The sequence below is a fragment of the Chrysemys picta genome, chromosome 1 (assembly GCF_011386835.1).
Source record: "Chrysemys picta bellii isolate R12L10 chromosome 1, ASM1138683v2, whole genome shotgun sequence".
Classification (NCBI taxonomy): Eukaryota; Metazoa; Chordata; order Testudines; family Emydidae; genus Chrysemys; species Chrysemys picta.
Genome location: NC_088791.1, coordinates 72,250,385 through 72,265,407, shown reverse-complemented (window position 1 = coordinate 72,265,407; position 15,023 = coordinate 72,250,385).

Here is a 15,023-nt window from a genome sequence, read left to right as displayed (position 1 = left end):
AATGTGCTGGAAATAAAGAGGCCTAAAACTTCCAAAAAGAAACCCTTAAACTAGAGCACCCCTGAACAGAAGAACCCACACAGCTTGGGATTACTGTGGCAAACACACAGCACACTCTAGCAGTGAAGTATGTTCGTAAGGTCACCCCGACAGTGCATGCTGGGCCATTTGGGCAGCACAGGACATGTGCAACTGTCAGTCTCAACATTAGCCTACATGACTTGTGACTGCTTTGAGTTTTTGAGTAAATTTGTAGTACTTTCTGGCTGTGCCTTGGCAACAGAGCAAATCTTCCCCCATTTTTGCTTTCAGCCCCAGCCAGAAATGCAGTGGTATCTGAATATTATATATCTCCACATACCTCACAAAAAGCCCAGGTTTGGTTCGAGTTAGGATTAAGGTTTAGTTTTGTTTTAGCCAAACTGGTTTGTGCATCGTAAGCCACAGACAAGAAAGAAAAGAAAATCCTCACATATCATCTTTAGAGACAATGAAGAGTGAAAGCTCTCACTTTGCTGTTAAAAAAAAAGTATTAGCCTAAACTGCGCAATTTGTGCATCATACTGAAAGACAGAGTGCAAACGTTGCCTATGTGCGGGCAGAGTGACAACTTGCCAGGAGTCTGAGTGCCTTAGCCCATCTGAGTGAAATGGATCTTTTGCAGCAACTATTATCTTTAATATGGAGATATACAATGCAGAGTCTACGGCTCCATCACACAATGCTCCTTCATTTCCCTGCCATTGCAGGGGCCTTGAGTACTGGTGCACCTTAGTCCCTCCTATTCTCTGCCTGTGGCCCACAACAGTCTAATCTTCTGTGGACCTCATTTATTTTGGTCTCATTACCCTTGTTGGGTTTAGTGTGTGGGTGCTGGGTGTTATTGGTGGCCTGTGATATACAGGAGGACAAATGATGTAGTAGTCCCTTCTGGCCTTAATCTCTATGACTTTATGGAAACAGTCTAGCTCTGGGTATCAGAATTGAACTTTGCATGCTGGGACTAGCAGTCTCCAAGGGCCACCACTTCAAATGCGAGCAGCTGGACTACAAGCTACATTTCAGAACAATATAGGTAGGGTGACCAGATGTCCTGATTTTGGACAGTCACGATATTCAGGGCTTTGTATAGGTGCCTATTACTGCCCACTGCCTGTCCTGATTTTTCACACTTGCTATCTGGTCATCCTAAATATAGGCCACATCTGGCCCGCAAGCTGTGTTCTGGCCTCTTGTGCTTTAGGTATAATTGCAGTCCGTTGTCACTCGGCTGGAAATGGAATCTGAATCTGCTGCTGCTCAGTGCATCGCCACAGCGGCTCAGTGGTTTGTAATATAAATTTTTCTAATGGAAGCCAAGTTTGGTGGGGAAAAAATGGTACACTTTAACTCCAATAAAAACAAATTGCTTGTTGATAAGCCTCTTCTTTATGCAGCAAGCTTCTCTATGTGCTGCATCAAGGGCTAGGAGCAGAAGGAGCTGCTTGATTTTAAACTAATTAAAGAGATCCAAAGGTTATCTGCATGTTTTTAATACTAGAAGCTGAAACCACTTGTAATTCATCACCTGGGACTGAGGTCAACTCCCCTCCAGGTTCACCTTGTGACACAAAGTTTCACCAATTAAAATCTTACTGTGCAATTTTGCCATGATTCATCATCATTCTGTGACATTTGGTGTTGCTTAGTGAATTTCACAGAAATCTGGGGGAAAAATGCAGGTCCAATCCCCGCAGTCCACCCACCAGGGCAAAACTCTCATTGGCATCAGTGGGGCTGTTCACCAGAATAAACCATGCAGGATTGGACCTGGAGCAAACAAGTTACACCAGAGCTGGTCATCCATGTCTTGGCAATACATTTTTGACAAAACAAACCATTTTCATGAGCTCCTGGGAATGTATAAAGATTTTTTTTTATTAAAAAGACACAAACTTTGTCATTTCATCTAACTTCACATATCCAGCAGCACAGGGCACAATGCTCCAGCCGTTTCATGGAAATCATGTGAGTTCTGGTCCTGTTTAAAATGTATTTTTTTTTCCATTTAAAAAGCAGTGGATGGTTTCAGTTTTTGGTAATCTAGATTGAGCAGATGGGTGGGCAGACGGTGGGTATAAAATAGCGCTTCAGGAGAGAGCAAGGGAAGCAGCTTGCTCCCATTCATCGCTGCTTGTTTGTTAGAGGAGAGACTCTGTTTGAGGTGTGGCCTGTGCACAGGTGGTGCTGATCCTGCTCACAGTACATTTGGTTGCAAGCTCCCACTGACTTCAATGGGAACGGGTGCAAGCCCAGTTGAAAGAGGTGATCTAAATGCTGTATGATGGAGAAAGTATATTATGTATAAATGTTTTGTGTTACATACATCCTGTCATCTCACCGACTAAAGAGGAAGAATGGGTTTTCTATAATGCCTTCAGATTGGCAGTCATATAAATATTTCCAGGCACTCCGAATGAGAGGACGTGGCCAGAAGAAGTGGATTAGATCCTTTCAGAGAGGAAATGAATTGACACTAGACACAGGATTAACCCTTTTCTGCCAGGGCTCCGAATAGTGCCGAAGAAGAACTGCTCTTTGATGAAAGGGCTTGTGGTGCTTTTGAGTCGTGCTACCATTAGATCTTGAGTCTTCAGGGCACAGTCTCCCTGGCTGGTTCTCAGCTCCTCCTCATCACTCCACTTTTTTTCTCATTTAGTCCCTCCTGTCTCAGGCCCCTCCCCCTTCACCAGTGATACATGCACATAGCCCACGCTTCTTTTCTCCACTAGCTGGCATATAGCTGCCACTACCACTGGCCCGCTGGTACTGCTCCTACTTTGGTCCCCCACAACACCTCTCCGTCAGGCCTCCCTGCTCACTTGACTCCTGCTTGCATCTTCTGCTTCCTTTTCAGTTGCTCTGTCTGTCTCTCCTCTCTCCCCTCTCTTACTGCATTGTTCTTGTCACCGTTCAAGGCAACTGCACCAGTATTTCCCCTCAGTGGTTCAGCAAGGACACCCACTCTCAGTTTCCAGTTCCCCAGCTGCTGCCTTTCTGGGTGGAGAGCTGCATCTCTCTCCCTTCTGACCTCGGTATACCCAGGCTGCACAGGTCCCTGTGTTCACTGTGTGTGGCACAGCACAGACAGGTTGCCCAAGGACACCTGCTTTCTTTCTCTTCAGAGACTGAAAACAGAGTGATTGTCAACAGTTATAAGTTACCAGGCAGCACTTCTTAAGTAAACCTACTTTATTCTTAAAGTAAAAAGCATTACAGAGAACACTGTATTAAAAACAGTGGAAGAACCCACACGTACGCTAATCACTTACCAGTGTTAATTCCAAACCTGGCAGACTCAGTCCTTCCAACCCTACCCTAAGGATCAGGCCCTCCAGGGATCGAAGGTCCTGTCTATTTACTGGATCAGGAAAAAGATACTGAGCCAGTTTAAAACAAGACAATTTATCCAAAACCTCTTTCTTTATCTGCTGGTCCCTGGAGAATTCAGTTGGAACTAGTATATGCATCCCTGTCCGGGGTGTGTGTGTGTGACTTCTCTGTCAATGTCACAACCTGAGTGAATTTGCCTAATCACTCACTGCTGTTCTCCTGTTTACCCTTCCCATGGAAATACATACAATAGCATATACACAATTGCATTTTTAAGATAACGAATTTCAAAGATGTTAAAACAAATTCAATATGCGTGGTATTGGAGGCCATTGTCCATCTGGCACAATTCCTGCTCCCCAACATCCTCTGGTTCCCTCTTTTCTGTTCCAGCATTATGCTCCTTCTACCTCTCCTCTCTTCCTCTATTTCCTCTGTTCTGGTCTTCCTCCCTTTGCTGAGACAGTCCCTTGCACTTCCCAGTGAATCTCCCACCCTCTGACCACTGCACTCAGGAACCTCCCTCACCACTTCCCAGGAGCCACTGATGTTCCAACCTCTTATTTTTGAATTTTCTAAAGAGGAGGGCAAAGAAATTATCATAATCAGCTTTTATTTAAATGTGCACAGCTCAGGCAGATAGGGCCTGAAGAGAATGGAGGTGAATAATCCAAGCAGCACAATTCATGGGGTCTGAGCAAAAGCTCTGAAATGGGGCTCAGGGGATAACAATGCTGCTCTACTTCACAGGGATGTTGGGCACTGTTCAGATTCTATGGTGATATAGGAAAACTTATAAATAAATAATAGACATTAAAATCCCCAGTTCTCACCATAGCTCCTTGTTTAATTTTAGTGTATGTCTGTTTTCTTCTAGGCTAGCTTAGTCCAGATGCTTCTCTGCACAGTTTAGCTGCTAGTCCATGGGACGATTTGTAACTCTACAGAGGTTCTTTATCTCTGACCTGCCACATATTATTAGGTGTATTAAAGTTTTATGACTGATGGATTACCAGAACTAGCCAGCATGGCCAATCCTTTTCCATTCCATTGCTACTGTGCCTTTGTAGCATAAACAGGGGAAACTAAGATGTTAAGTCCCATCTCAGCTGTGCTCTGTCTTCCCACTTTATGATTAAAGTGACCTCCCTATGGACAGAACAATACTTCTGAATGCTTAACTATGGAACTTGTTATATTCTTTCTTGAATGGCTTTATGATGCTTTTCAGCTTCTGGGATGATTTCTGCTACTCTCATCTCAAACATATTTTATTAGCAAACCTATTTTGTATTTTGGCTGATTATTAATAAATTGACTCTGTAAGTAATTTCATATTAACTGAAAGGGATTAGCAAGTGAGGGTATTAACTGACCTATGTGAAATTAGCTGGTGATTCCACTCCACTAACTGGTACTCCTTCAATAGTGAGACCTAGGATGGAATACACAGTTATTCTTCTGGTTGGCTTTTCAAAGTATCACTGAGACATATTGATGTGGCAACGGAAAGCAAGGGTGAGCTGCCACACAGGACCGTACAACACCACATATTGATCAGACCAATGGCCCTCATGTAAGGAACTCATGCAGCCTATGCAGGGCTTGTAGTTTACCCCATTGGTCATTGCCCACCAGAGCTCTCCCATGCCAGCTACATAAGAACTCAGCGAGTGCCAGTCAGTGTCTGCTCAGTGCAGTGTCGGGCTGGCTCCTTACCCACCAGGTGCTATGGTCTCAGAATAAAGCCTGATGCTGCTTCTGCTGAACCTGAGTCGATTGTGAGTGTTACCTTGCTCCATAACACACTAAGCCCAGTACCGTGTCTCCAAAAATTGGCCAATGGCCAGTATCAGATACTCCCTGGAGTAGAGAACTATGGACAGCATGCCCATAGAAGTAGATCTTTTCTAGTTAATGGTTGGTGTATGTCCTGAAGCATCAAAATTTACCGGTAGATCTTTTCAAACCCTCTCTAATAATAATAACGGGCTGAATTAAGACCTGTGTTATATGCCCATCCAGAAGAATAAGAGGATATAACTTACTCTTTTACTCTGCTGTGTGAGCTACCCATATTATGGGGGGAGGTAGCAGCCTCCACAACCACAGGGCCACTACTCCCCGCCTGAGCATCTGGTCAAAGAGTGTGTGGGCTGGGTCAGGACTTGGCCAATCCCAGTGTACTGTCTAGTGCAGCAGAGTGCAGGTTAGATAGTGCTGGTTACTTCCATCCTAGAACAAGGAGGGAGTCAGGGTTTGAAGAGTCACAACATGGTCCCTGTTTTGCTCCTGGTGCTGTGCACTTATACACTGCCCCAAGTCACTCAGGGTAGATTGTTAACTGACCATGCTGCCCAGCGTAACTGGATTGCTCTCACTGGCCATATTCATGAATACCCAAACCAGGTTCCTGTGCTACTGGTGATAAATGAGCTCCGTGGTTCTCTTCACCAAGTTATTTAAGAAGGTGGTATATGAACCAATACAGTTTGAGAACCACTACATTCCTGCTAAGCTTTTGGCCTTACTTATACCTTGTAGTGATGAGTTCTGCTGACTGCAGAACTAGCTGGTTGTGTAACAAATATTTCCTTTTAGCTATTTAAAATTGGTTGCTCTTAAATTGACTATCTCCTTAGTCTTGTATTATGAGAAATAGAAGTCACCTTCTATTTCTCTATACCATTCGCTATACGGAGTCACCTTCTCTATACCATTCATTGCTTTGAACCTCTATATGTCCCCTCTTATTCGTCTTCTCTCTAAATCTCCCAGAGTTTTGAGTTTCTCTTTTCCATGCTGCTAAATCATTTTCAGTTTCTGATTCTAGAACCTTTCTATTTCTGCTGCCCTTTTAGAGCTGGGGTGACCAGAATTGAGCACAGTATGCCAGGTGAAGGTGTCTCGTTTATTAACATGTTAGAATGCCATTATATATGTAATTTTCTATTCCATTCCTTATACATCTCAACATCATATTTGCCTTTTTTGACTGCCATTTCAAATTAAGCAGAGAACTCCATTGAAAGGTCTATATGGATGATTGGGTTGCCCCCCCCCCCATTTGTTTACAATTAATTTAGAACTTAGTAAAATGTCTGAATGATTCTTCCAACATGCATTACCTTGCATTTGCTGACACTGAATTTCATCTGTCATCATACTGCCCATTCATCACAGTTTTTAAAATCCATTTGAAATGCTTAATGCTTCTCTAGTTCTTGACTAACCAAACTAATGTTGCAAATGTTGCCAACTCACCATTCATCCCCTTTCCAGCTCATTAATATATATATTAAACAACACTAGTCTTACTAATTGTCTCTCTTATGGCCATTCTGTGGATAGAGCAGTTCTGTTTATAGAGCCATCAACCTGTCAAATCTCAAAGGCACTACATTCACTTGATGTCAGCCATGTTGAATTTTTCCCCAAGAATTTCATTCATCCATCTCACACACATCGCTACATAATTATAAAGTATCAGTGTTAGTGACAATAAGGTGTAATTAGTATCCTTCTTACAAAGTCTCTGAAAATTTGGAGGAGAAAAAGGCAACTCACCAACTGTGGTTGGTGGATTACTGCAAAGAGCAGAATCTTTTGACTCAGGTTCCTAAGTCACTTAAGCACTTTTGAAAATTTTATCCTAGCCCTTTAACTAAATATAGAAACATTTTCAACTTCAGAGCAGATAGACTTCAGGCCAATTTGCCTCTGCCCATATTTTTGGCTATTCTGCCTGGGCAAACTGAGGAAGTGGCTGGTTGAAAAAAAATGTAATTGAAACTTTTCTAAATGAAAAAAAAATGGCTTTTCAAACACAAAACAAGATTTGCAGAATGGTTTGTATTGCTGGAAATTTTCCAATTTTCTGACAAAACAATTTGAAATGATTTTTAAAAAATTTGTTTTCAACAGACTCAAAATGAAAGTTTTCATTTCAAACCATATTGATGAAAAATGGAAAAATGCTATGAACATTTTCAGATGAAATGAAAAATGTTCCATTTCATTTGAAATTTTTCATGTCACATCATTCCTATTTTCAAACCATCCCTAGAAATGTGTCCTCCCCCTCCCCCCTATATAGTTCTGAGCACTTGCACAGAAGATCCATAGTCCTTTTAGAAAGCAGCTACCCTTTTTACCACCAGTTCAAAATAAGATGCTAGCTGTTATTTCCAGCTCAATCACTGATATCTTAAGCTACCTAGGAGCCATGGTTTAGGAGCTCAGCGTACTGATCACACTACAAAAATAACCATGTTTAAATGTGTTTGTGGCACAGTCATTTTCTATCTACATAGGCCAACAAAAGAAGTATGTACAGTAACACAAACTTATTTCACACCTATTTTTAAACATGGCTATTTTTGTAACACACTGATTGATAAGAGCTGGTATACACTGAATCTCTTAACCTCTCAAAATCTGCTCATCTTTGATGCCAAAAATCTAATGCCTTCTCCCCACCTCCATCCCCAAACGTAGACAACAAACTGTTTATTAGTTTCTACTCTGTATCATTTCTCTTTAAATAGCTTCTGTGACTTTTAGGACTTTGTTGTTGTTGTTAAAAAAAAATTAACCTGCTGATAGCTTACATTGAAATTGACTTGTGATATATTATTTCCCCCCAAAAGAGCTGGTTATAAGAGAAATGCCAATCAACCCTAGAAGCTTTCACGTATTAGAAATATCTTGAGCACACAGGCTTATGCATTAAAATGACCTTAGGATGCTATGTACACTCTAGGGCCTTTAATGATGTTACGATCCTAGTCAGTCCTGACCATAAAGCTTACTCAGCTTTGTAAACTGCTTTAAGTCCTGCATAAAAAGTGCTATACAAGTGCTAAATAATAATGTATTGCATCATTGACAGCTTCTGAAAGTACTTTCCATGTTTGCTGAACACGAACAGCTACTTATCAAACATTACTATAGTAACTTGACTGTTTCTAATTTTCATTCAAAATGCCAGGCGGGCTCTTGTTCACTTTCAAGATGTGCTGCATGTGCTAGGTAGAAAGCTTTTCTCCCATAGCTTGGGCTATGGGAAATTTGGTCAAAACGTTGGCTATGCAAAAGTCAACATTTTAGGACAATAAAAGAACCTAGCATTTTGGTGGGCAGCTGGGGGTTATGGTGAGGCCAACTGCTGAATCCTCCTTGTCATATTGTGCCACTAATATTTAATCAGAGCTCTCCTTTACATCAGGGAGTTCTGCTTAAATCAATAGCACAATATGGCCCTTGATGCATATTTTAGTATCAGCCATTGCTGAAGCAATGCTCTTGTTCTGGTCCCATCACCTCAGCCGTTCATTTATGTTTCACGTCAGTTAGAAATAGCCAATTCAGAAGCCTCACAAAATTATGGCTTATGCAATGACTCCATTACAGTTACCTATAATACTAGTATTCATACCATTCTGATATACAGCAGTGGCTGACAAACAATTGAACCAAGCACATGTTCTCCTACTATGAAAACTTTCTTTCAGAGTATGCTGTAACATATGCTACCGTTTATCTGTATTCTTCCTGGTAGAAGTAACCTCTTGCTCTGGAACTACACACAGGAATTTATAATGTTTTATTGCTACCACCTCCACTGCTGCATAGTGAGAGGCCTGTTATCCAGCTGGATTAATAGCATAGCCTGAGGTTTTTAGCTGACTTCAGAGGATATATCTGAATTAGCAGTATAGGATCTGGTTTAAATCGGTGCCTGCGTGTGCAATTAAACTGCAATTCCTGGGTGTAAGATCTCTCCAAAAAAAAAAAAAACCTGTGGGTCAAATCCTGCCATCTTTCCTATTCCCATCAGTGAGAGGTTTGACTGAGTAAATATTGCAGGATTTGGGGTTTGATTCGGGAAGACACTTCATCTTATGCATAACTCCATCCTTATATTCAAGATGTAAGGATGTGTCTAAAGTTAAGTTCATTTCATTTTCCTTGGGACTTAATCATGTATTTAAATGCTATCTCAATTTTCCTGAATGGAGACCTTAATCCAGTGAATTCATGAAGACACTAATTTTGATTTTTTTAATTACTATGCCTGTAGGGTAACTCAACACTTATTTAAGAGGTTACAAATAATGTTGAGTCCATTAGTCGCGGGGGAGAGAAATGTTAATAGCTTTGCTTAGTTTATGTGACTTTTAATTTTGGCCTTTTCCTCCATGATGAATGAAATTATTTACCTGAAAAAAGCAATTAAAAATTAATAAAAGAAGAATGATTTAAATGCAAATTTGATCAGAGTGCACAATACAATCAATTCATATTACAAAACAATTGGTAAAAGAAGCAACTTACTTCAAGATGATTTATGTATCTGTAAAGGATTTGCAAGCATTTATCTTGCAAACTTGGTAGACACAATCAGGAGTTTAGATGAAGGAAAGACTTAGTCCCTCAGCCTCAGACTATGGAATATTTATTGTTGCAATATTATTTTTAATAGTTATTCTAAAATTGTATTTGTTTAGATTTGTGATATGGAATATAGAGGAAGTGTTAGTCTAAAGTTTGAACTTGGTTCTACATCAAGGCTATTCTTCTGTTAAAATGTTCTTAAAGAAGTATGCAAAAGTATTGGTTTACTCACAGATACACAGACAGAGAAATATGTAACAATAGGCTTTGCTTGTAGAAATAGAAATAAGGAAATGAAAGAAAAGAAAAGAAATAGAAATTTGTAATGGTGAAGGATTGCATAGCACTCTCCAGATAACATGCCAGCACTCTCTGCAACATGAGTTAGGCATTTGGCATGTGGCATTTTCCCAAGGACTCAGAACAACTTAATTAAGAATAAAACAAGTGGATAGCTCTATTAATCTGAAGAAAATATGCACAACTCTTTCTTTAAAATTCCAGGTGTAACATTCTAGCAGAATAAATGGAAAAAGTAATTGGAGACTGAGTTCTTAGTAAGGTTTATCTCTCAGTTGCACCTGATTCTTAAAGTGGTCTAAAAATATCTCTGGAATAACCTAGACTGGAAATCCATTTGTTTATTACAAAATTTTAATGATCAGATAACTTGTTCAAAATAATCTATAATGCTTCCCTCTCCAGCAGCTGCCTTGTCTGCTTCAGAGATCTCTAACTCTTTTGACTGGCTCTGCCAGCCATCCCACTTTGACTCTTCCCTGATGGTACCAAGTAACTTCACTCCTTTGAGAAATCTCAATTTAGGTCCCAGTCCAGCAAAGCACTTAAGCATTTCCTTAATTTTAAGCACATGCCTAAGTTCTGTTAAAGTCAATGGGCCTTGAACATACATTTAAAGTTTGCCTCCTGGTTAAGTGTTTTGTTGAATAGGGATGGGTTACTGAATCGAGGCCTTAACCATGTCCCAAACAAATCATATTATTTCACAGCTTAATGATAATTTATTGATATCAGAAATGCTCACAAGATTGCAAAGCTATAGGAAACATTATAAAGTGCTTATGACATTGTTGGCACTGTAATAATAACAGCTGTAATGTATGTCCAGTAAATTAACCTCACATAATTTCTAGATTTGTCCTCCACTATTTTTGTTGCACATCTTAGTCATTTTTAAACTTGGTACATGGAGGGCCTTTTAAGTGGGCTTCTTATAGGGCAGAGAACATAGGATTTCTTGTAGATATTGGTTGAATTGAAATATAAATGCTGAGACACAGTTAACTTGGGCTAAGTGGGCCTTTTCTTTACTTGTGATTTTCTTGTACAGCTAATAGTTGTTCTGGTGTCTATTTCTTTGTTCTTTCAGAGTCTATCCATGTAGGATGGCACAATAAAGTCATTCTTGTTGGCTATATGTCATCTTATCAATCCATTTTAGTTCTTGGCATTTATCACTCACCTTATTTTTCAGATGCTTCATTTCATTGTCTGTACTTTTCTATTTCTAAGTTGTAATGTCTGATTTAATAAAGAAGTATTCACAAAACAAGTACCTGCACAGACAAAAGGCAAAGTATTATTTCGTTTATGAAACTTGAGTGCAGTAAAGCCCAGCTTTTAGCAACAATGTGATCACTCATTGCTATTTATCAGTGTTTATTTAAGATTTTAGTTGAATTAAGAACAAGGAAAATGCAATTTAGTGCAGAAAGGGGGTCACATAGTCTAGGCCTTAGTTAATTTATCTTTTATGACAGAGTCCATTTTCTGCTGCTCGTATTATTCCATAGAAAAACATTTGCTTCCTGAAAGTGCATCTGCAGCTGTAGCATGGACTAACTTAGTGGTAGCATTTAATTTGTGTTCCATTATTCAGTTATCAAGAAAAGAGTGCATGCTGAGAAATGCTATGTTTATTTAATAATAGCATAAACAGTAGTTTTGATAGGCAGAACCAATTACACTAGTACTTAGCTGGGAATACTATACCATTAGCTCAGAAACTGTTGTCTAAAAATCTCTGTCACTGGACTACAGGGATTCATCAGTCAGCTCTCCAGATAAATGCTAATAAGGAGATAAATTGATGCACTATACACACACGGTTTGGCAATTCAATATGGTAGTATGTTGCCTTAGCTCATGTATGTGCGATAACTTGCAATAGCTATATCATATTTCCTTTTTATAATATATTATTGTTTATCGGCTTGAAGTATAATTAAGTGTTTTCATTTTGTTTTGGCTGCAAATGAATCTTAAATTTCTAGTTTGGATGAGAGATTAGGTTCTCACTTACATGCAGGCCCTTTTATACCACTCTGGCAGCCTAAAAAATCTTTAAAGTGCATGTAAATGTAATTTATGCTCAATGTAAGGACTCTTTACACTACCAGAGTAGAGTAAGGAGACCATAGAGTAAAGGTGAATCTGGCTTTAGGAGATTAATCACCACCATCTTTAGATTGCCAACCAATTTTTTATTTAAAAAACCTTGTGTTCTTGTATGTGAGCTCCTATTTTAACTAGATAAATGTTAATGGACACTAATGCTATATAAACTCATAGACTTTAAGGCTACAAAGGATCATCATGATCATTTGGTCTGACCTCCTGCACATTGCAGACCACAGAACCTCACCCACCCACTCCCTGTAGTAGGCTGATAACTTCTGGCTGAGCTACTTGTGTCCTCAAATTTTGATTTAAAGACTTCAAGTTACAGAGAACCCACCATTTATTTTAGGTCAAACCAGCAAGTATCTTGTGCCCCATACTGCAGAGGAAAGGGAACCTCCCCACTCCTGGGGGGAAAATCCTTTCTGACCCCAAACATGGCAATAAATTAAACCACCATCCAGACACCTGGGAAAGAATTCCCCATAATACCTCAGAGCCCTCCCCCTCTAGTCTCATCATCAGCAGTTGGACATATTTACTAATAGCAGTTGCGGATAGGCAACATGCCATTGTAGGCAATCTCATCATACCATCCCGTCCATAAACTTATTAAGCTTAGTCTTAAAGAAATTAGGTATTTTTGTCCCCTCTACTCCCCTTGAAAGACTGTTCCAGAAGTTCACTCCTCTGGTGGTTAGAAACCTTCTTCTAAATGTCAAGCATAAACTTGTTGATGACCAGTTTATATCTATCTGTTCTTGTACCAGCTTTGGCCCCCTAACTTAAATAACTCCTCTCTTTCCCTGCTGTTTATCCCTCTAATGTAGCTATAGAACACAATCATATCTCCCCTCATTCTTGTTTTGTTAGGCTAAACAAGACAAGCTTCTTAAATCTCCTCTTGTAAGGTAGGGTCTCCAGTATTCTGATCATCCTAGTAGCTCCTCTCTGCACCTATTCTAGTTCAAATTTATGTTTCTTAAACATAGGAGACCAAAATTGCACACAATATTCCAGATGAGGTCTCACCAGTGCCTTGCGTAATGGTAATAACATTTCCATATCTCTACAGGAAATACCTTACCTGACGCATTTTAGGATTGCATTAGCCTTTTTAATGGATCAGTGTTCACGTCGCACTCCCTGTCAGTACTTGGCCCATCCCAGAGAAGCTAATGATATAACCAGCGGATCAAATTCGGTGATGAATCTTGGTCATGTGCCGAAGAAGATCCGATACATCCCCAGTTTACAGCAAAAATTCTTGTTGTTAGTCCCTAAGTGCATGACCTTGCACTTTGCACTATTAAATTTCATCCCATTTCTATTACTCCAGTTCTCAAGGTCATTCAGATCTTCTTGTAGGATATTCCGGTCCATATGGGCAATACCTCCCAACTTTGTGTCATCTGCAAATTTTATTAACACACTCTCACTTTTTGTGCTAGAGTCATTAATGAAAATGGTAAATGATTGGTCCTAAAACCAATCCTTGAGGAACTCCACTAATAACCTCCCTGCACCTGGACATTTCACATTTCAGCATGACCCATTATAGTCTTCCCTTTAACCAATTCATTGCCCACCTTTTGATTTTCATATTAATCCCTATTTTCTCCAGTTTAACTAATAATTTCCCATGTGGAACTGTATCAAATGCTTTATATTTGTTACTTGTTTAATCTGATTGCATCAGAGCACCAGATATCGCTGCATTATATCAAAGATAACTCAGTTTTGGAGACAGTGAGGAAGTTAAAGTTTGTGAGAGTTCACCCTGGAAAAAAGACATCCTTATTAAGGAGAATCATCATTTTCCTATGCGGCACCCTAGTTTTCAGAATTTCACATTTCTTCTTAGAAACGTGCAAGGTTAAATTACATCAAACAGTTGTTGTCTTACACGTAAAAACTGGTTTGACTTTTCTAATTAGAATCTACCTTGAATTTTATGACAAAATGTATTATATACCCATGTTGTTATATATATTTAGACATCTATAAGGCATTTGAGTTAGTCCCACATGACATTCTGATAGTCAGACAACTGATAGTTCAATATTAAATGGATTAAAAACTGGTTAACTGATAGATCTCAAAAAATAACTGTAAATGGGAAATCATCAGAATCATCTGGCATGTTTCAGGTAGGGTCCAGCAGGAATCTGTTCTTTGGCAAATGCTATTCAATATCTTTATCAAAGTGCTGGAGGAAAATACAAAATTATTGCTGGTACAATTTGCAGGTAACAGAAAAAATTGCTTGAGTGTTAAATAATTGATGGTGTAAATTATACAGAATTATCTGGATCATTTGGTAAGGCAGGCTCTTTTAATAACATGTGTTTTAATACAGATGCAAGGTCATACATTTAGGATCAAAGAATGTAGGTTACATTTACAGACTGGGACACAGTATCCTGGAATGCAGTAATACTGAAAAGGATTTAGGAGAATAATGCGACTTGGGCGATGCTGTGCCTGAGGGAACAAACATGAACCTTGAATGCATAAGGAGAGGAATAGCAAGTAGTAGCAAGAAGATGGTATTACCTTTATAGTTGGCATTAGTGAGACTGATACTTTGTCCGGTTCTGATGTCTAGACTTCAAGCAGGATGTTGACCAATTGGAAAGTCTTCAAAAAATTGCTACAAGAATGATTTGAGGTCTGGAAAATAATACCTTATAGTGACACACTAAAGAAGCTTAATCTATTTAATTTATCCAAGAGGAAGTTACGAGGTGATGATCATGAAAATGTGGAAGAAATTTCTGATAGTAGGTTGCTCTTTAATCTAACAGAAAAAGGCATAATGAGGTCCAATGGTT